The following is a 21,129-nucleotide window of genomic DNA, read 5'->3' as shown; positions in this document are numbered from 1 at the left end:
GTACACAAAGGCGGAGAATCAACATATACCGCCCAACGCCTGTGTCCGTATATGAGGGTTTTTTACAACAATTGTCTGCCACGTTATTTGAGACCCTGGTGACACAGGACAAGTGGTCCACTCTCCCCCCAACTTGATCTTTATGTATCCCCAGATACCCACGCCAAAACAAGCTGCTGATGCACACTTGGCTAAATAAATATCTATCATTTTCTTCAAAAGTTTCATAAGAAGACTGGCTGCAAATCTGTAGAATGCTGTGATGGATTTTTCAAAATATACCCTCCTGTTTCCTTGAAAAGGTGCAAACAGCTGGAGCAGACAAGGTTCAGACCTAAGTAAGAAAAATCAGTACACAATCCGTTTTCACAGCTCATAAAGTGAGACCAGGACTTGTTCTTAGCAAGACCGATGTTCATACTGTATGTTTTCCTACGATCTACCATCACGCCTAGGTGATCCATAAGTGTGACAAAATTAATTCCCAATATGGCCCAGCAAAACTGCATCATCTACGTATAGAAAGACTGGTAGGGGACGCAATCCTATTTGAGCCATGTTCCTACATTTTATACACTAGGTATTTCTTGATTTGATTCATATAAAAGGTGAATAGGAAGGGGTCCAAAATTCACCCCTGCCTGACCTTGCAACAAATCTCTATAGGCGTAGTACATTCCCCGTTCTTACCATGACACACTAGCACACTACTTGTTTGCGCTCCATTCTTACCATGTCGCCTACTAGCATATTCGGTGTTTGCACCCTGTTCTTACCATGTCGCACACTAGCATACTTGGTGTTTGCGCCGATCTTACCATGTCGCCTACTAGCATGCTAGGTGTTTGCACCCCGTTCTTACCATGTTGCACACCAGCACACTAATTGTTTGGGCTCTATTCTTACCATGATGCACACTAGCACATTAGGTATTTGCACTCCGTTCTTACCATGTCGCACACTAGCACACTAGGTGTTTGCACTCCGTTCTTACCATTTCACCTACTAGCACACTGGGTGTTTGTGCTCCTTCCTTACCAAGTCGCACTCTAGCCCACTGGGTGTTTGCGCTCCATTCTTACCATGCCGTCTACCAGCACACTAGGTGTTTGCGCTCCGTTCTTACCATGATGCACACTAGGTGTTTGCGCTCCGTTCTTACCATGTTGCACACTAGCACACTAGGTGTTTGCGCTCCTTTCTTATCATGTCGCCTACTAGCACAGTGGGTGTTTGTGCCCCGTTCTTACCATGTCACACACTAGCACACTGGGTGTTTGTGCTCTCTTCTTACCATGTCGCCTACTAGCACACTAGGTGTTTGCACTCCGTTCTTACCATGACGCACACTAGGTGTTTGCGCTCCATTCTTACCATGTCGCACACTAGCACACTAGCACACTAGGTGTTTGTGCCCCGTTCTTACCATGTCACACACTAGCACACTGGGTGTTTGTGCTCTGTTCTTACCATGTCGCCTACTAGCAAACTAGGTGTTTGCACTCCGTTCATACCATGACGCACACTTGGTGTTTGTGCTCCGTTCTTACAATGTCGCACACTAGCATGCTACGTGTTTGCACCCCGTTCTTACCATGTTGCACACTAGCACTCTAGGTGTTTGCGCCCCGTTCTTACCATGTTGCACACTAGCACACTTGGTGTTTGCACCCCGTTCTTACCAGGTCGCCCACTGGCACACTGGGTGTTGGCGCTACGATCTTACCCTGTCGCACAGTAGGTGTTTGCGCCCTGATCTTACCATGTCGCACACTAGCACACTAGGTGTTTGCATGTAGCTCTGACAGGAAACAGGCCAATGAGTAGTATACCCCCATCCCTCCCATGAATGCCCACAACATAGAGTGGATTACACAGTCAAAGTACTCAGTATAACAATAAAAGTCAAATAGAGGGAACCCTTTATGGCCTGAGTATTTTAATAATTAGAAGATTTAAGTTCAGATTGTTCAATGGTCCCTATACCCTTGAGGAAATCAAATTGGACATCTCATAAAATAGTTTGCTCTTTCGCCATATTTTTTAGTCTAGACAGCTAAATTGTGCCTACTACTTTTAAAGTTGAATCAATTAGGGAGATGGCCTATATTAGCTGGTGACATTTCTATTCCCCCTTTTCAAAAATTGTAACCACTACTGCCTGACACCAAGCGGGTACGGGGCCTTTGCTTCAACAGTTTTCAAGACATTAGTCAGTAAAAGTGCACATTTGTGTATCTTTCCAAGAAACATATTCTGAAGGATGCTGTCTGCGTCAGGCTATTTTCCATTTTGTTGCTTTTAATTGTGTGGATGGCTCCCTCTAAAGTAAACTCAATATGGCCTGTTTGTGACATATTATTTTCTTGTCCCCTCTCTATTGGTATATTAACCTCCTCAGTTGGGGACAGTGGTGGTATATTCGACCCAGTTATGTGGTGGAACTATATTTTCAATTTTTGGTACTGTGGTTTCTCTAAAAAACGGTGCAATTAATAACACTCCGGAAGGACACATTGTCCCTTAGCTTACTTGCAGCGGATAACTCCCACGCCTCTTCCTTAAATTCTTTTTTCCTTTTGTTATTGGTGTTTTTATAAAGGAGCCTACAGATTTACACCACATTCTTATCTTTTGGTGAGTTATTTAATGCATTTCAAGTGTACTGTGTGCACTCGTGCAAGCTGTATTAAACCACCCATGGGGTCTACGTTGAACTGCCTGTGCGCATCTAATGAGTACAGATCGGATATTGTTTGCTAATATTCCAAACGAGTGAATAACCAGTTCGCCCTCGACTGTGTCATCAAGACAGGTATCCATGCAATCTTTGTTAGCTTTCATTAACTCCACATAAAATGAATCTTTATTGATTCTATTCCAAGGGTCACGTCAATAGTGCCCAGAGAGTTAACAGAGGCACCACCAGAACTTTTCTTCATTTTTCTGTGATGACAGTTCTGTGATGAGCAGGTTACACGGATTAGATAGAGCAGGGCTAACAGCAGATGCGGTCCAGTGGATCACAGGAGGAAGGCAGGTATCCAGCAGAGATCCAGATTACATGCTAAGCAGCAGAAAGTCTACTTCAGTGGGACTGAGCACAGGGAAAACAGAAAGCGACTCAGTAGGTAAACTGTAGGGAAGACTGTCATGCTCAGCAGAGAGAAAAATAGTAAGTGCCTCAAATGTGCCAGCTATTTAATCTATTTTATTTCTAAAAATACAGGGGTAGAGAGGTGCATAGACTGGCAGAAGGCTGAACAGTGGAATCCTTACAAGATGGACGAAAAGATACCTTTCTGTAGCAAAAGAGACATAATGTGCAGCACGAGCTGGATGAACCTGCTTCTTGTATTCTTTAATAATGACCTGATGTTTGAGCTTGACTTCCATGAAGTAAGCACAATGCAAAGCTCTCTCCAAGCATTTACAATTGCACTTGGCTCTAGTAAGGTCCTAAGTATACTGGGGGCTGAAGGCCTTAGCCTGGTTGCATGCTACACGTTTAGCAAATCAATGGCAGACCCGATCCGCTGTTTGAATTTATTTACAACAAAATACTTCGAGGACAACAAGTGGTGCTCAATAAATGGGTGAACTGAAGAGAAGCAAGGGAAGCAGGAGAGCAAAACAGGGTTTGGCCCAAGACTGCAAGGCAAGATGGAGGGGACTGCTTGGTGATCTGTCCGGGGCAGAAGAAGAGGAGAGTGCAAGGTAATTTGGTCACAACAAGAAAATACTGCATCAAGTCAACGTCCAATGTGATGGATGCGTTCTAGAAATCTATGCATGAGCTCTAGAGTAGAACAAGTAGGAAGGAACTACTGCTGTGGGTGAGAAAAGGTGTCATCCAAAGGTTTAAGTCCCCTAAAAGTAACAAGCTGGAAGCTTGTGCCGCAGTTAGAGTGAGAAAGTTACCAGAAGAGGAACCAAAATTGTGGCTTCATCCAGAGGGTGGTAAAAAGGTGTGCTTGCCTTTAGCGTGTCACATTGCAGTGTCCATAAACTACGTTGAAACAAACCTAGCAACACATAAACACACAGAAGAAACAGCAGCCTAGAATGCGATAAGAGAGTGTCAATATAATAGAGGTAATCCACTGTTAGTCCAACCTGCGGTCTCTCAAAAATGTGTAATATTTAGCTAGCACATGCACACTACTTTTACCCCCCAAAGATGGCGGTGACGGTGAGTCACATTGAAGTGGGACGGATAAACCGCGGAAGGCTGTGCTATGTCCACTGCTTACACCTACCAAGGATTCGAGGCAATACGGGAGAAGAGGTGAGTGCAAACAGGCTGGAATTCATAAGACCACAAACACACTGACAAAACCACACACAAAAAACTAGCAAACGAGGCTGAACTGGTTTTAAAACATAACATTCTGCACAGGCGTTCAAATATTTGCCGCATCCACCCCAGGATGCCAAGGACACTGTGGAAGCAGTTGGAGTGTTTTGGGGGACACCCAGGAGCAGCAGCGGATATCTCCATAAGTCCTCTGGGAGCAGCTGCTTATTTTTAATTTGATCACCCTGAGACTCGCAGATCATGGGGTGGGTGATCTCGGAAGAGTTTTCCTATCTTTAGGAAGAATTTCTGGAGCTGGAGCTTTGTTTTTAACTGTTGTTGCTAGCTACAATGTTTTCTTGCTAGCATGATTAAATATAGAAGAATGACTCTGACACTCCAATGTCACATACTTGAAAGCTCAACAAGTACAGTGCAGCAAGTCTCCTTGAAGTGCAGGGTTTCTGGCTGGTTGCTATCTGACCACTTTCATATATATCTGTTGTAAATGATTAACGAGGCTGCACAACGATGTCACGTTGGTTAGGTAGTTTATTTGAGTTAGAGCTTAGAAAAACCCGACCAGCAAGACCGGGACCAAACGGGCAATAACGGCCGTTAGGACCGAACACTGGCCACGTAATAGAAGCGGGCAGCACGAGCTCGGCACGAGATGCAAACTGAGGACAGGGAGAATATAACACATCTCCTTTCCTTAAACAGTGGAAAAGGAAAGTGTACTAAAACAAATTAGGCAAGAATGTACATCAAGACACAAAATAAAGATACTGCTTAGAACTCGCAGTTTACACTTTATGAACAAAGATCCCAGTAACATAGGACCATGTAAAATGACATTGCTTAGCACATACAGTCCTGTGTAAAATGACATTGCTTAGGACATACACTATTCTCTTGAGAACAAAGAACCATGTAACATAGGACCATGTAACCCCACACCCTTCCTTGGATAAGCGAAAATTACACAAAATCTTTTAAATAAGCAGGAGCAACTCTCTTGCGAATCGGTCTGCAAGCTTCTTCAGCAACAATCTTTTTAGTGACAGGCACATGAGTGGTTGGATTGGCCTTTTTCTGGTAAAGAGCTACCCTGCGGAGATTCCAAGTTTGTCCATTCTGTAGCCTTATGTAGTTAGAGCTTAGAAAAACCCGACCAGCAAGACCGGGACCAAACGGGCAATAACGGCCGTTAGGACCGAACACTGGCCACGTAATAGAAGCGGGCAGCACGAGCTCGGCACGAGATGCAAGCTGAGGACAGGGAGAATATAACAATATCCCTTTCTTGTCGCCTGTCATTTGCATTTCTTTTTGAATAGATGACCCACACTTACATTTTTCTTTAACACAATTGAGAACTTTCTATTTTTTCTTCTTTTTATAAAGAAACCTTATTCCAGGAGTGCGACCCAAGAAATATGAGAAAGAAATTCCAGCAGAAGATGACATTATTTCAATTTAAATGCCTACAATTTTCATCACACAAGACAAAAATGGTAGATGTAACCTCCATCTTGACCTACACTTAAGAATAATTGCCGGCTGGTGTTGGCTCACAAATGCCAGGAATGAGATTAAGCCTGGCGTTCGTGGGTGCAAGGAAAGGTCTCTTTAATCAGGTCCCAGTTGATTTGCACTTACATGAAGTCTCATTAAAACGGACTGTCAGAAAGATTATAGCTTCCACGGATTATCTGATCGTGTGCACCAGAATACAGATTCCTAGCAAAGCCACCCATCACTAAGACTCAGTGGTTGTTTTCTTCCAAATGACATTTATTGTAGTTCTACAAATTCCAAATCTTTTGTGCAAATCTAAGTCAATCAATACACATCAAGGACCAGTGACATTCTTTAGAATTGTACAAGGAGGCGCATTAGCATTTTATCTAATTTTTATCTGCATCTCCGTGGCTTCTGCATAGCTCACTTCAGAGCCATTCTAAAAATGTATCACCGTCAAACCAAATCTATATTATCGGTAAAAGCATATACATTGAAATGAAGGGCCTCAGTGGGAGAATATTACGGGGGTCACAACAACTAAGGAAGAAAAGCATGTTAGCATGTTCGGAACATCACAAGGTTATATATACACTGGTAGAACAGGTCACCTCCCAGTGATACAGCTGTGTGAATGCCACCTGTGTTATGATATTCATAATGTGAGGTGGTTCCTGGTTAGGGCTGGACTAGCCTTTTATTATAGCCTTATAGCCCGCCGTAGAGGGCTATACCGGCTATTAAAGGCCCTCTCCAGCGTTAACCACTTCGCTGCGGGGGTTATTTTCCGCTGTGCTGGGGGGAAGGGGGGCGCGCACAGCGCCCGCATGCACATGACGAGCTGAGCTCGTCATGAGGCACGGCGCTCCTGTGCTCATGACGAGCTCAGCTCGTCACAGGTGCATTACCTGCCGTGGAACGCTCAGCACAGCAGGGGAATTATCCCCGCATGAGAGCGTTCCATGGCTCATGACGAGCTGAGCTCGTCATGAGCACCGGAGCGCCGTGGCTCATGACGAGCTCAGATCGTCATGAGCATGGAAGAGGTTAAAGGCCCAAGCCGAAGGCGAGTGCCTTTAACAAGGGAGAGGGGCTTTAATAGCCGGTATAGCCCAGCTAGGAAGGGCTATAAGGCTATTAGAACATTCTGCCACTAGAGGGCAGAATGTTCTAACAAAAAAACCAAATCCTTATGGGAGCGTGAAGGGATTGGAATCCCCTCAGGGTCCCTGAAGCCTTTGTTCGCAGCCAGGGCTGTGAACAAAGAATCATTGGAATGTTGGAGCTCCAGGCTTATACCAGCCATTATAAGCCCGGAGCACTCCATTGTTTTCAATGGAGCTCCCAACATTCCAATGTTCTAATCTAAGTTATGGAGTCACTGGAAGCCGGTTTTGAAAGCTGGTGTCCCTTTCACTTTCCTCAACTCCTCGAGGTTAATTACAACAGACAGAGTGGGGATTCAAAGGAGAGGGAGAGAGAGAGAAAGAGAGGGAGGAGGCAAGTGGAGAGAATGAGATCTGAGTGGGAGAACTGAGAGGGGAGAGAAAGAGAGAGGGTGGATAGATAGATGGATGGATTGATTGCGTTTTACTAGAGCTGCTTTTAGTTCCTCAGCCAGGCCCTGGCATGGAGTAATGGTACCACACAGCTGTAACCGGGAACAAATTACCAGCTCAAGCCCATAAAACCTTAAACCTCATGCTTTTCTGTTTACACCATAAAATACTACTATACTATCAGTTCCCTTTTTCGTATTTTGTTCTGTTTTGGTAAATCTTCTGTTGAGTGCTTTGTAACCATGCGAGACCAGGAGTGTTTTATAAACACTAGAGGAATCTTAGAGATTAAACTGTCCTGCATATGGATTTACAACCCCTGGGTGAAAATATTGTGAGATTGTTATGGTCTTTGTAGTGGAAGAGAGCATTTTAAACTATTTCTGAATTAGAGGATGTAAAAGAGTAATATTCTGAGGCAACATCTTTTCTGCCAGAAATTTTCAGTTTCTTCCACTGAGAGTGATTTAGGAGTGAAGTCATCAGAGGTGCAGAAAGGGTGCAATGTACGTACAAAATTGGCCCTAGGTAGTAAACGATAGCCATATGTTAGGCTCTGGTGACACTGCACCCGCTGCACTAATGGCAGCCGTACCCCTGCACTTAATTTGACTCTGAAAGGCTAGGCTAACTTCTATTTAAATAAGCACTGGCAAAGCTAACAGCTCACACCTTTATGAGAAAATCAAGCTTTGGCTTTAACAATGCTTATTTATAAAGCATTATTTTAAAAAGTAAAAAAAAAACATATTTCATAATACTGGAGGTGAAGCAAACACATATCCTAAGGTATCTTGAGTCAACACCAAATTCAATATTTGTAATGTTTAGAAATAGCAATGTTTTGAATAATTTTCAATCAGGAAAATCTGAGTGAAATTTAAAAAGAGTAAGGAAGTGGAAGGAAAACGTTTAGCAAGACCTAGTTTATGTCCCACAGAATTTAGGACTGAAACATGCTCCAGTCATTTGGTCCTCTACAGTAGCCTAGGGAGCAGATTCACGGGCACCCAGGAGAAGAGACAGCTTCTTTTCAGTCTTCTTAATTACATATTCCATCAGCTGAGTGAGTGCAGCAGCCAGCCCCTACCCCAGTGCCATACACAGCTTTGGGGCCAAAAGCCTGTGATTTTGTGTAATATCTGGAATGCAGGAGATAAACAAAAGCAACCCTAAAGTCTGCCATTTGGTTGAACCCTGGTAAAGATATACATGTTACTGTGATTTTACAGACATGCTGGGTGTGATGGGGAGCAACATAGAGCATAGGAGAGAGGCATTTGAGGAGAGAAGCATCACAACAGGAAGAGAGCAAGAAAATACATTGGCACTTATGGAATACTGAAAGAACAAGTAAAACGTAGGGCCATATTATCAAGAAAGGGTGATACATTATCGCCGCTTTTATCGGCAGGAGACTGCCGCTAAAGTGGCGATAATGGGCTTCATAATATGCCCTTGTGAATTCCCATAGAAGCCCAGGTTCTGGTATTATCCTGGGCTTCTATGGGAATTCACAAGGGCATATTATCAAGCCCATTATCGCCGATTTAGCGGCAGTTTCCTGCCGATAAAAGTGGCGATAATGTATCGCCCTTTCTTGATAATATGGCCCGATGTTTCCTAAATGCGAGCAATAGAAGGATACAAGTCAGCCAGTCAAAAAGCTGCTCAAGAGCCTGTACTCCTGGGAAGGACACACACCAGAAGAAGAAGGGATGCATTTGAATAAGAAGCAAGCAAGAGTGCCAATAAAGTCAAACACTGGTAAGCAGAGGGTAAGCATGACCCCATTGTAAGTTTTTTGTATGATCCGCAAAAGACTATCATATACAGGCAACTAAAAGCTGTCTGATACACACAACATAAAAAGAAGCCTTACAATTGAAAGACACATTATTTTGCTTGCCCAAATATTAAAGGAATTGATCTGTGTTCTTTATCCAAGCCAATATATCAAAGTCCTTACTAACCTAAATGTGTATGGACTGTAATTTGAAAGACAGATGATGTAGTAATGGGTACTGTCCAAACGTCTACAAGCACTTTATTGAAAGGTGAAACAGATTACTTAAGCGGCAGAACTAAACTAATGGGTTTTAAATTGGAGTATAATTATTTCTCCTCTAATTTTTGCCAGGGTCCCCACTAGGGGGAGGCGACTGGAAAGGTATTACACCGAAGCATCAAACATTCCAGGGCTTCACATTCCTTCAAATACCACTAGATGGCGCTCTTTAGTAATACTTTGAAACAGGTACACATTGCATCCATCAAAAATGGAAGAAGCTTCCGGATGGTCTTGCATTGCTTTGGCCCCACACCTCGCAAAAATATCTGACAACCCTGATGCTTGCTATCTGTCTTAAGTTTCATTCAGGGTTCATGAAGTGTCAAGGTGGATCTAATAAGCATCGAGTGAGTTTGACAGTGGTGCCTATGTATTTTGTAGTGGGGTTAAGCCTGGACTTTGTATTCCTTTAACATTTAGGGCCAGATGTACAAAAAATGTGACCGGTAAAATGCTTTTTGGCATGTGCCAACCCTATTTTGCGAGTCAATAACTGCTGAAAGTGGAGGTCCCTGTCGCTTACCGCCGCCACCAAATGCTAGAGGCGTGCATCCCCGACCCCTCGCTTCAACATTAGGCTAAGTAAGGACACCGTCTGAGATTGATCCCAACCACTGCTTTTAACCAAAAGTTAAGCTCACTTCTAATGTTTCCCAGAAGGTAAGGCAAGTCGTATTGCTAGAATCACACACATTGCAAAAGGAAACAATACTGCAATGCGTAACAATATTCTCTTATATTGTGCAACAGAGAAACAATGCCATATGTAGCGCCACAGTCATGCACTTTGCAATTGAAGGAATAATGCAATGCGTATCACCACCAGCATGCCCTGTACCAGGAAGAAACAAAGCAATTTGTCACGCTACAATCCTGTACGGTGCAATGAAGAAATAATACACTGTGCCACAATATACTCCGATACTGTGCACTGAAGAAATAATGCAATGCACCATGTTACAATCAGGTAATGTACAAGGGAGAAATAACAAAGTGCGTAATGCATCAAGCATAAAGTTTGTCAGGCACAAATGAGGTCAGGCTTCATACGAAAGTTTGATAGTTCATTAGCAGCAATAATGAAAAGTGTCATACGACAGTTTTTACGTGCTCTGTTAACAGGGCCCCAATATGGATTAAATGATGACACAAAAAGTACTGCTTCCCACTCTGGCCCCAGTACTGCCCAGTCTTGGGTCAGCACGGGCCGGGATCCGAGCTGAAGCAGAGGCTCGCGCATCTTACTGAAGCGGGAGGCAGAGAGAGTGTCCCTCCGGGCCCGCACCCCACCCCAGGTCTTGATCCACATTCCCTGGGTGGGGACATGATCCCACTCCCCTCCCAGACATCAACAACTTGGGCCTTGATCCAAAACTCTGTCATAGGCTGCAGTGGACTCGGGCCGGCGGCTCAGTTCTTCCGTGGCTGCCGGTCCGGGCCACTGCTGATTGACTCTGAGGGCCCCAATGACTTGGCCCTCACTCCGGCGGTCTCCGGCCACACCAAGACCCGCCCTCTGCACTGTGGAGACTTTACTTCAATTTGGTGCACACCACAACCAGGCACTCCTCACCAGCGCCTCAGGTTGCACTTCGACATGCACACCACGTATCCGAGACTCGCTTCTTCTCTGGTGAGCACGACGATCCGAAGCTCTTCATCAACGCTCCGCTTGCACCTCAACACACACCCTGCGTGTTCGAGTCTCACCTCTTTTCCTGGTGCACCCGATGTCCAGGCACTCTTCCCTAATGCCCTGGCTGCACTCTTGCACATCGGAGACTCACTTCTTTTGGTGCCTACGAGGCGCCGGTGCTCTTCACCAACTCCCGGGCTGCCCACGACACGCACCTAGCGCATCAAAGACTCACTTCCTCTGTTGAGGCACACGAAGTACAGGCACTCCTCACCAATGCCCTGGCTGCACCACGACACACCCACTGCACGTCCGAGTCTTGATTCTTCCTTTGGTGCACACATGGCCCAGACGCACTTCACCGACACCAGGGCTGTACCACGACACGCACCCTTGAGCGTCCGAGCTAAGCCTCATCTCCCCATGCACACCACAACCAGACGCTCCTCACCAACACCTTGGCCTGCACCATGACACACACTCTGCGCGTCTGAGACTTAGCTTGCTCCCGCGTGCCCACGATCACAAGGCACAACTTCTGAGGGTCTCAAGCGGCAAAAAGCAAGCACACACCGCGTTGCTTGGGACTTCTCCAGAAACGTTTATGATCCTGTATTTCCAAACAGGGAGCCAGCTCACCTCTGGCCCTTGGGGTTACCAGACACAGCACAAAGCACAGTCTTCTTCAAGCAGGGGGACCCAAAGCCTCCAAGCAAAGTCCCAACAGCCTCTTCCTTAGTTAGAACAGCAAACTGCAGACAAGCCCCAGATCACGAAGCAAAGATTGGTCTATCCACAACAGTCTCTTCGGTTGTTTCTTCTTTAGCAGAGGTTCCTCTTGACCACAGAATGGGTCCAAGTCTTTTCAGTCTCAATCCATATCTGTTTCATTCCAACGTTCAGGGGCTTCAGCTCTCATAGTCACACCCCTTAATGTCTTTGAAGTTTGCATGTGCTCACGGGTCCCTGACCCCTCCCTAAATCAGTTCTGGGTGTCTCCCTCCCATTTTCACCTCTCTCCCTTTGATACTGGGGTCTGGATCCTTAATCACTCAACAGGAGATGGGTCAATTGGTTTATAGCACCAGCCCAGGTCTTTTCACCTCCCGGGCTTCTCCTGCCTCTACTCTCCAGATGCAAGGCAGCCTGGTGCCATCTCAACCCCTCCCTGGGTCAAGACCACTCCCAGCTCCTCTCACCTTTCAGTTCCAGACAGACAATCCACATTTCAGAGACAAACAGAAATGCTCAGAGCACAGAACTCAGTCACTTTCTAAAAGAGTGGTTTATAAACACACAGTGACAAAACCACCTTTACAGAAAGATGCAGTATGACACTGTGAGTCCATAAATACCAAACTTCACCTCTCCATTATAAACTGACAGGAAACTAGGCTATCAAACACAACACTCAACCTCCCCATTCTGTCCTATGGGCAGAATGGCCTTTCAGCAGTGAAAAACGAAATGGAGAGTTTTTCACTGTCAGAACATAACACACACCTCAGTTTATGTTCTGCCTTTTACCTACACTGCACCCTGCCCAGGGGATACCTGTTACCTACCACAGGGTTGCCCCATGTGTATGTAAAAGGGAAAGTCAGGCCTGACAAGCAGTTTCATTTGTCAGGACTACATGCTAACTTAGCATTCTGCGTGCAGGCCCTACACTGAAGGCCTGAGTTCCCTTATCTGAGCGCCCTTGCATTACTAGCCCTGGCACACACAGTGCACATCACTCAGGACTTTTACTGGTATGGCAAACATACCAATCATGGCCAACCAATCACCATTACATTTTACATAGGGAACTCCTGTACTTTAACGACACTGATCAGCAGTGGCAAAGCACCCAAAGCATCTAAATTGGCATCTCTAGGTCAGGAAAACGGTCTAGGGGGAAAGCAAAAAGTTTAGGGAACTTTAACCAAAATAACAAAAATAGCCAAGTCCTACAATAACCCATTACTGACTTGCAAATAGGGTTTGTGAGTCCCTATTTGGAAGTGCCTTCCTAATACCGAATCACATTTGAATGTTTTGCGATCAGGAATGCAGTCGCAAAACATTTGCAGTTTCCACCAACTTCAAGTTGGTGGTAAGCCATTCTCAAACCAGATGGGGTCCCCAAAGGACCCTTTCCCCTTTGTGAATAGGGCACCAACATTTTTTCAGAGCAGGCCCACGGACCACTGCCTGCCCTCCAAAAATGATAAAGAAAACTTTTCATTGTTTTCTTTTAAAAGCATTCCATTTTACATTAAGAAAAACGGGCTGCATTTGAAAACAAAAGTTGCTTTATTTAAAAAGCACACACCATGCACCAGCTGGCCACCATCCCTGTGTTATTGCCCATTCCCAATGGGTCGCAAATTGTGACCTGCCTCACGAATATTGATGAGGCAGGTCTCCTCCGACCAATTTGGGAATTGCTAATGTGTCTGAGACACATTAGTTTATTTCATTTTGCAAGTCTCTAATTGTGAGTCGCAAAAAATTGCAATTAGAGACTCGCAAAATTAAAAGTTCAAATATTACCATATTTCGCTAAATTTGCACTTAAAACACAATGTGGTCCTGCCTGACTAGTAAGCACAGGTCATATGTTAATGATATTCCTTAAATACTGCTGAAAAAGTAGGTCCTTTCTGGTGTAATATGATTGAAAGTTAGAAAAGTTGCCATTCATACTTTAGAGAGGCCTTAGTAAGGTCTCCTGTAAATCAGTCGTTTAGGCAAGACGAAAGCTGATAGATAGCCATCAGGTTGGGAGGGGGGGGCTATCCCAGTGAGCAGAAGGTAATTATTTAAAATCTAGGCTCTTGTAGCAATGTGTCGCCATTGTCACTTATCATTACCAGATTATGCCCTTAAATCACCGTTGCAACAGAGGACTGTAAGAAATTGGGGTGTTAGTTGACTAAGGCGTGAGTCATGATCAAGCAGCAACACTAATACCTGTTAGGGTTAGGCATAAGCCAACTCTAAATTAATCTGTGCTCAACCCTCTAGTAGCTTGGCACGGAGCAGTCAGGCTTAGGATAGAGGTGATGTGTAAATATTTGTGCAAAACATCAAACAGTAATAAAGTGAAAACACCACAGAAAAGGATCCCACATCGAGTTAGAAAAATAGGGCTTTCTTTAATAAATAAAACAAGACCAAAATGACTAGAATGCAGTCAGTAGAACCAGTGCTATGCAATTTTCAAGATTGTTGTGAAAAGAGCACCATAAAAGCACAAAGCATCAACTGTGGATATCTTGCCACGCCAGACCGGGACAAAGTCACAAGTTCAGGCCAACCACAATGGAGAGAGGACCACCTAAAGGGACACTGATAGGCCCACTGAATAGATTACCTTAAATCCTGCTTTGTGGAGTTTTGCAGGGATCCAAGTCGAAGATGCGTTGTACATCTTCGACTTGGCCTGCTGGCCTGCTTCATCATAGAGGATCCTGTCGACTGAGCCTGTGGTGCAAAGTCCGGCGTCCAGGATGCGGCATGAGGGAGGGGCAATGGGTCGATTCTGAGGAGCTGCGAAGGATGGCTGGTCCCGTGACGAGAAAGCATCGCACAGCGGTGGTTCGGATGAGACTGCGAATGCAAAGCGGTTCTTTGCAATGAGTCCAGTCCACGCAGCAGTGGCAATGCATTGGTTGAGCTCAGATGTGTGCTGTACAGCAGAGGAGATGCATCAGTCCCACTATATCCACAGAGGCTGGCAGAGCAACTTAAGCTCACTTCCAGGGGTCCATGACTAGATTGGCAGCATTTGGCAGGGTAGACTCACAGATGGCAGAGTCAAGCTACAGGTGCAAGATTATTGGGAGCCTATTATGTTCCTAAAGCTTCAGATCAGGAGGCCAGCCAACTAGCCCTTGGAGTCACTCCAGGGATCTTGGTACAAAAGATGCAGGTCCAGTCCTTCTCACCGAGACAGGAGGGCAGCAGTCAGCAGGTCAGCACAGCAGGGCAGCAGTCTTTCAGAGCAGCAGTCCAACAGAGGGCACTCCTTTCAGCAGCATAACACTCCTTCTTGCTTTTCAGGGTATCCAGAGGCCCAGAAGTGTACTGAAGAGTTGGTTTCTCAGGTCCAAGGTGTGTAACCAGTTGTGTCTTTGAAGTGGGAAAAGGTTTCTAGAGGGACGCATTTGTAGTGCACAGTATCCTGGCTTCCTGCTGGTCCTAGTTCCAGACTAACTACAGTGGGTATGCAGCCCTTTGTGTGGAGGTAGGACACAGCCTATTCAAGTATGTCTGTCTAGGGGGAATATACTAAGCCAAACTGTCTACTACATCCAGTCATGTGACACTGAGACAGGCTGCATGCACTAAATGGCTAAGGCAGGAAAATTCCAACTTTCAAAAAGTGGCATTTTTAAAACTGCAACTTAAATTCCGACTTCCCCATAAGTTGGGGGTTTCATTACAATTCCAAAGACACCACACATGAACAGGTTGCCTGTACCCATTTGGAAATTACTCTGTACCCATTTGGAAATTGCAGCTTATTAACAGTAAAAATGTAACTCCAATGTTATCCTATGGGAGAGGTAGGCCTTGCATTAGTGAAAAAGATTTTTAAGACTTTTTTACTAACAGGAAATGAAAACCCTAAAAATACATGTCCAACTTGTGAAATACATTGCACTCTGCCCTCTGAGCTGTCCACGACCTACCCTAGGGGTGACTTATATGTATTAAAAGGAATGTTTGGCCTGGGAAAAGGTGTATTTAGCCTGGGCAACATGGCAGTTTAAAACTATGCACACAGGCTGCAATGGCATGCCTGAGACATGTTGCATAACTTAATTTCATTTATAGGCTCTGGGCACAGGTAGTGTGTAGTAAATTACTTCTCTACTGTTCTCCACTAAATAGAATGTACCATGACATCATAGAATGCCTGGGTGTCTCTCTGGCTCACAGTGTCAGTTGGTGAACTCAGGCTGAGCTGCTTGGAGCTTGCTCCTGATGGGGCTACATCTGTACTTCCTATCTTCTGTACTTCCTATCTTCTCCTACTCATCTATCCTAGAAGCAAGCTACAATAAAGGATTATCTAACCTACACAGTGGACTGTGCATCTTCCTTTACTACAACTTGGCGACGAGGATGGGAGATTTAGGGGAGGTTGTTTTATTTTACAGGGTTAGTACCCAACGTTGGTTTTTTTGGGTGGAGATTGTTTAAACACCTTTCATTTTGACACTATGCTTCCGTCGATGTCTACCTGCTTGGAACTCGTGGCCAATGGTTTCATGTTGGTAGGACTATGAGTGAGGAGCTTTATCATATTTTCAGTGTCAGCATGTCTTGACCAGAGGAACTTTTGGTTTCTTTCCAGAGCATTTTTCTCTAGGGAATTTTTGTTATGGGGCTTACACTCTTCCAGTTGCCTGGAGTGAATTTTACCCCTGTTGTATCCTTTTATTGGGAATGTTGTACTTCTCCCAAGGGTCTGTGTCTACGCTCATCTTTGTTTACCAGGGTGCCTACCCTGTGGTGTACCCATGTATGGGGAGGTTGTGAGCGTGTCCACCTTACTTTGCTGCATTGTTCTTTATTCATCTAAATCATGCTGTTTCCCTAAGGGAGAGGGATGAGGTATGTAGTAGTAAAATTTAGCATCTTATTGTATTTCTGTTCATCTAATATTTAGCATCTTATTGAATTTCTGCTCATGCTAATGATACCTCATGTCGTACATTATTAGATTTGTGTATCTCATTTTGTACTTTCATGCAAATGTTATATTTGAGGTATCTTGCCTATCTTTCTCTCTATTCTGCTGTCAGTCAGTCAGTCCGTCAGTTCAACTTTATTCGGATACAATAGTAACCATAAAATCACAATAATTTAAATACATCACAATGATTAATAAAAAGTTCAAAATTCCATATACATATGTCCAAAGTGGCTCAAACAAGGTATGAGATCATATTGATATATACAAATATTTAAAACAGTTCATAGATTGTATATATGATCAAGGAACCATCATAGACCTACGCGCCCGTATTGCAGTTTTGAGAAAAGTGCCAGTGCGGAGAATCAGTTCATCATTGTCCAAATCTAGTATGCAACGATGTGCTGCCTCCAAGGTAATTGGTCTAATCTTAATAAAATATGGATAAAATAACTGTTTTGAACATTTAGGATAGTATTTACAGAAAAATATAAAGTGCGTAGTGGTTTGCTCACTCCTCCCGTCACAAGGACATACATTTTGATTGAAATTTGGGCTATAGCCCAGTGGGAAACAGAGTGAAAATCGGATTGTGCCTGCTCTTAGTCTTAACAAAAGGCTCCTTTCCCAGCAGGTCATAGGTAAAGTCAAATACATGTGAAGCGGGTAGCAATACTGTTCTATGACCATATAATTTCGCACAAATGTTTTCCTGGATTCCAACACTTCCCGCTCGTTGTTATATAGGGAATACAGAGCGTTCCGCAATTCCTTTTTAGGGACAGATACTGCTGATATGGGATCCAGGAAGACACTTTCTTTGTTTATGCTACGCAAACTGGCAAGAACACCGCTTAGCCTTGGGATTTCTAAGCCTTTATCACAAAGTAAACAATCCTTAATAATCTGCTGTGTCAAAAGTGCAGCTTCGTTCTTCCACACTGAAACCCACATGAGTGCCGGTCGTGCCTGAATAAAATCAGTTATAAAATTAATGTTGAGCTCCTTGTGACAGATATATTGGAGGGTTGAGATTGGGGTGCAAAATAGTTTCCTGCAGAACCTGTTTTCCTCTAGCTGGATTGCTGAGCAATTAACAGTTCCCCAAATCTCGGCGCCGTATGTGGCCACCGGGGTGCATTGAAGTTTGTATATTTTCTGCACTGCTAAAAGAGCACCCATAGTCTTAGGGCGCGGTAAACTTAAAATTGAGTTGATGGCCTTTGAGAACTTGCTCCTGTCGTGAGCTAAATGCTCACTCCAGGAGCCGTTCGCAGCAAAGGCCAACCCTAAGTAGACAAAGGATCTAACCAAAGTCAAGTTTTTGACCATCTATTGTGATCGAGCCTATTTCGCGCTTCCCTGGGCCACTGCTCATCAGGAAAGATTTTTTTAAATTTACCCGAAGGTCTAGCTTTTTCATATAATTATTAAAATTTTGAACCAGAAGGCGCAATGAATTCGGGGTACGGGCTATGAGACCAGCGTCATCTGCATAAAGAAGTACAGGAATGGGCTCTTTGTTAACATATGGTACATCTGGAGTAGTCATTTTCAGAGAGGTATTTAGCCCATTGATATATATAATAAAAAGCAGGGGGGCCAACACGCATCCTTGTCTAACACCCCTGCCAATGTCAATGGTTCCTGAAACCTCTCCTCCCATCCCAATCCTAACTTGAGCCAGGAGGTCCCTGTGTAGGTATGCTAAAAAGTTGACCAAGGTTTCATCCAGCCCACCTGCCAAAAGGATAGCCCACAGCTTTGACCTATTCACTAGATCAAAAGCTGTGGACAAATCCATAAAAGCCATATAAATGGGGGTCCTCCTAGCAATGGTATATTTCCCGACAATTAAGTTTACGTTAAGACATTGTTCAATAGTTCCCACCTTACCCCTGAACCCCAATTGACATGGGTCCAAAATAGTATTTTCTTCTGTCCATCCCACAATTTTGTTATACAGGACTCTTCCCAAAATTTTACGCATATTATCTATTAGGGAGATGGGTCTATAATTGCACGGAAGAGATCTATCTCCCTTTTTAAAAATCAGGACTATGATACTTCTAGCCCAAGTCTCAGGTATCTTTGTCAGAGTTAAATTATTAAAAACGTTCAGAAGCAAAGGAGCCCAGAAAGCCGGGTTCCACTTAATTAAATCAATCGGGAGTCCATCTGGGCCTGGCGCCTTATTGCCCAGACTCTGGTTAATGGCTTCCACGACTTCTGGAATGCTTATGTCAATGGGTGCCGGGCTGCCTGGGGTGAAAGTTACCTCACATGGGGGTGGAGGGGTGTAGATACCTGAAAAATGTTCAACCCATGCATCACTAGCAATATTACAGCTAATAGGCGTCGAGGACTGGCTCATAGAGCGGACCTCCCTGTCTGCCGCCCAAAAAATATTGCCCTTTTTCTGGCTAGCAGCCTCAGACAGTTTGTCCCAACGTTCAATCAGGAGATCCTTCTTCCTTTCGTTAATTACCTTAGTATAATTCTTTCTGGCCAGTTTGGCTTCTGTATTACACCTCGGATTGGCTGAAAGAGTCCTGCGTAAGTCCCTGTCTGCTTGTGAGCATTCATGGTTAAACCATCTGGGGTTAGGCGCTACTTCGGGACTGGGTTTAGAGAGGAGGTTTTTAATCATCTGACAGATCTTCCCAAAGTCCCCAATTATCTGTTCCGGTGGTAGTTCTAATGAAAGGCAAGAAACAATAAGAGACATGTTGTCCCCTGCCAATTTCCTGAAAATTTCAGAGATGTCGACCCCCCTCCAACACAATCTTAAATTGTCGGTTGAGACTGTTAGGTTTGTAGCCCCACATTCAGTCTGGAAAGTCAGTCTATAGGCAGTATGTATCGATACCCTGATGGGATTATGATCACCGAAGTCAGAGGGTACAACCTCAACGGATGCCAGCTGTTTTTCTATCAGCGGGCATACAAAAATAACATTTATAATAGAACTGCAACCCCTTCCCCTATAGGTTGGATGAATATTCGTGGTTGACCCAGTGACCAGGTTCATAACATTGGACAGAGTGGGATCTTATGAACCCGTTCAGTTCTCTACCTCTGTTTATAGATTGACTGTAATAGGCCGTTCCTTTTTCGGAATGTATATTGAGAATTTTGGCATTACATTCCCCCCCCAGTAGAATACCCAAGAGACCCCCATTGTTAGGCTGGTTATCCAAATCTGAGATAAAACCAAAGAGCTTTATAAAACTCTTATTAGGAACTGACTGAAAATCCTTGTTATAAAAATGTATCAAGTGGAAATTAATCCCTCTTTTATACAATACTACTTAATAATCTAAACTGTCAGATGGGATTACCTTAAAATTTCCACCAGCAGCCACGTTAATCCCCATAAACAGTCCTCCCGATGGTCTCCCCAACCTAGGTACTTGGGATAGCACACTGAAGCAATGAAACCCCTTGATGTATAATTCTTCTGTGGCCCAGGTTTCCTGAAACATGACAATGTCATGTTCCCTAATCATATTTATCCATTCTATGTTCTCAAGTTTTGGGCGTAGACCTGCCACATTCCAGCTCAATACACTTAGTCTAGCCTCATTGCCATTTTTAGATGAGATTGGCCTCCCTGAGAAGCGATTTGATCTAATTGGGGTATTTATGATTGGCCTATCGTTCTCGTCTGCGTTAGACACCATGTCTAGTGGTCAATCTTGTGTATCCAGGCTGGGCAGGGCTTGATAACCATTGGATAGGGGCATGACTGTTCCAATGCTTCTATTTGAAGATTGGGATGGATTATAGAAATAGCCCAAAGGGAGTGTACTGATATTGGTCGGGGGGTTAAGCGATTCATCTGTGAGAGATAGAAGGCGACGGATCAATTGGGGCTTCCTAAATTTAAAACAATACAGTCCCCTTCTATGGATTTGTTTGATGGTCCAACCCATGATTATTTCTTCCCTCCTATGCGGGTCAAACTTTTTATATCTATGAAGCCAGTCTACCGACTTGTTTTGCAAATCAGGCCAGGACCCTTTCTGTCCCTCCCTGAGCGCAGGGACGCCGGTTAGGACAAGCACATATGGGGCAGAGGCTGGTGGGAGGTGTAATACAACCGAGTTAAAATTGGAGCCGGGCTTACTGGGGTCTCTATTCACAATGTTGGTGTCATTGTCTGGCCTTAAGCCTTGCTTAGTCATCCTGCCCTGATTGTTGCCCCCCTTGTGGGTACCAATACTGTCCTTCCTTCTCGTCAGCCCGCTACTTCTATTGGTATGACAATCTCTTTTTGCTGGGGGGGCTTGCCTAAGCCCACATATTTCATAAAGGGCAGCTTGGGGTGCGCCAAGGGATCAACTGTAC

Source organism: Lissotriton helveticus, chromosome 1_1, assembly GCF_964261635.1.
Source record: "Lissotriton helveticus chromosome 1_1, aLisHel1.1, whole genome shotgun sequence".
Taxonomy (NCBI): Eukaryota; Metazoa; Chordata; class Amphibia; order Caudata; family Salamandridae; genus Lissotriton; species Lissotriton helveticus.
Note: the sequence above shows the minus strand (reverse complement) of the source record.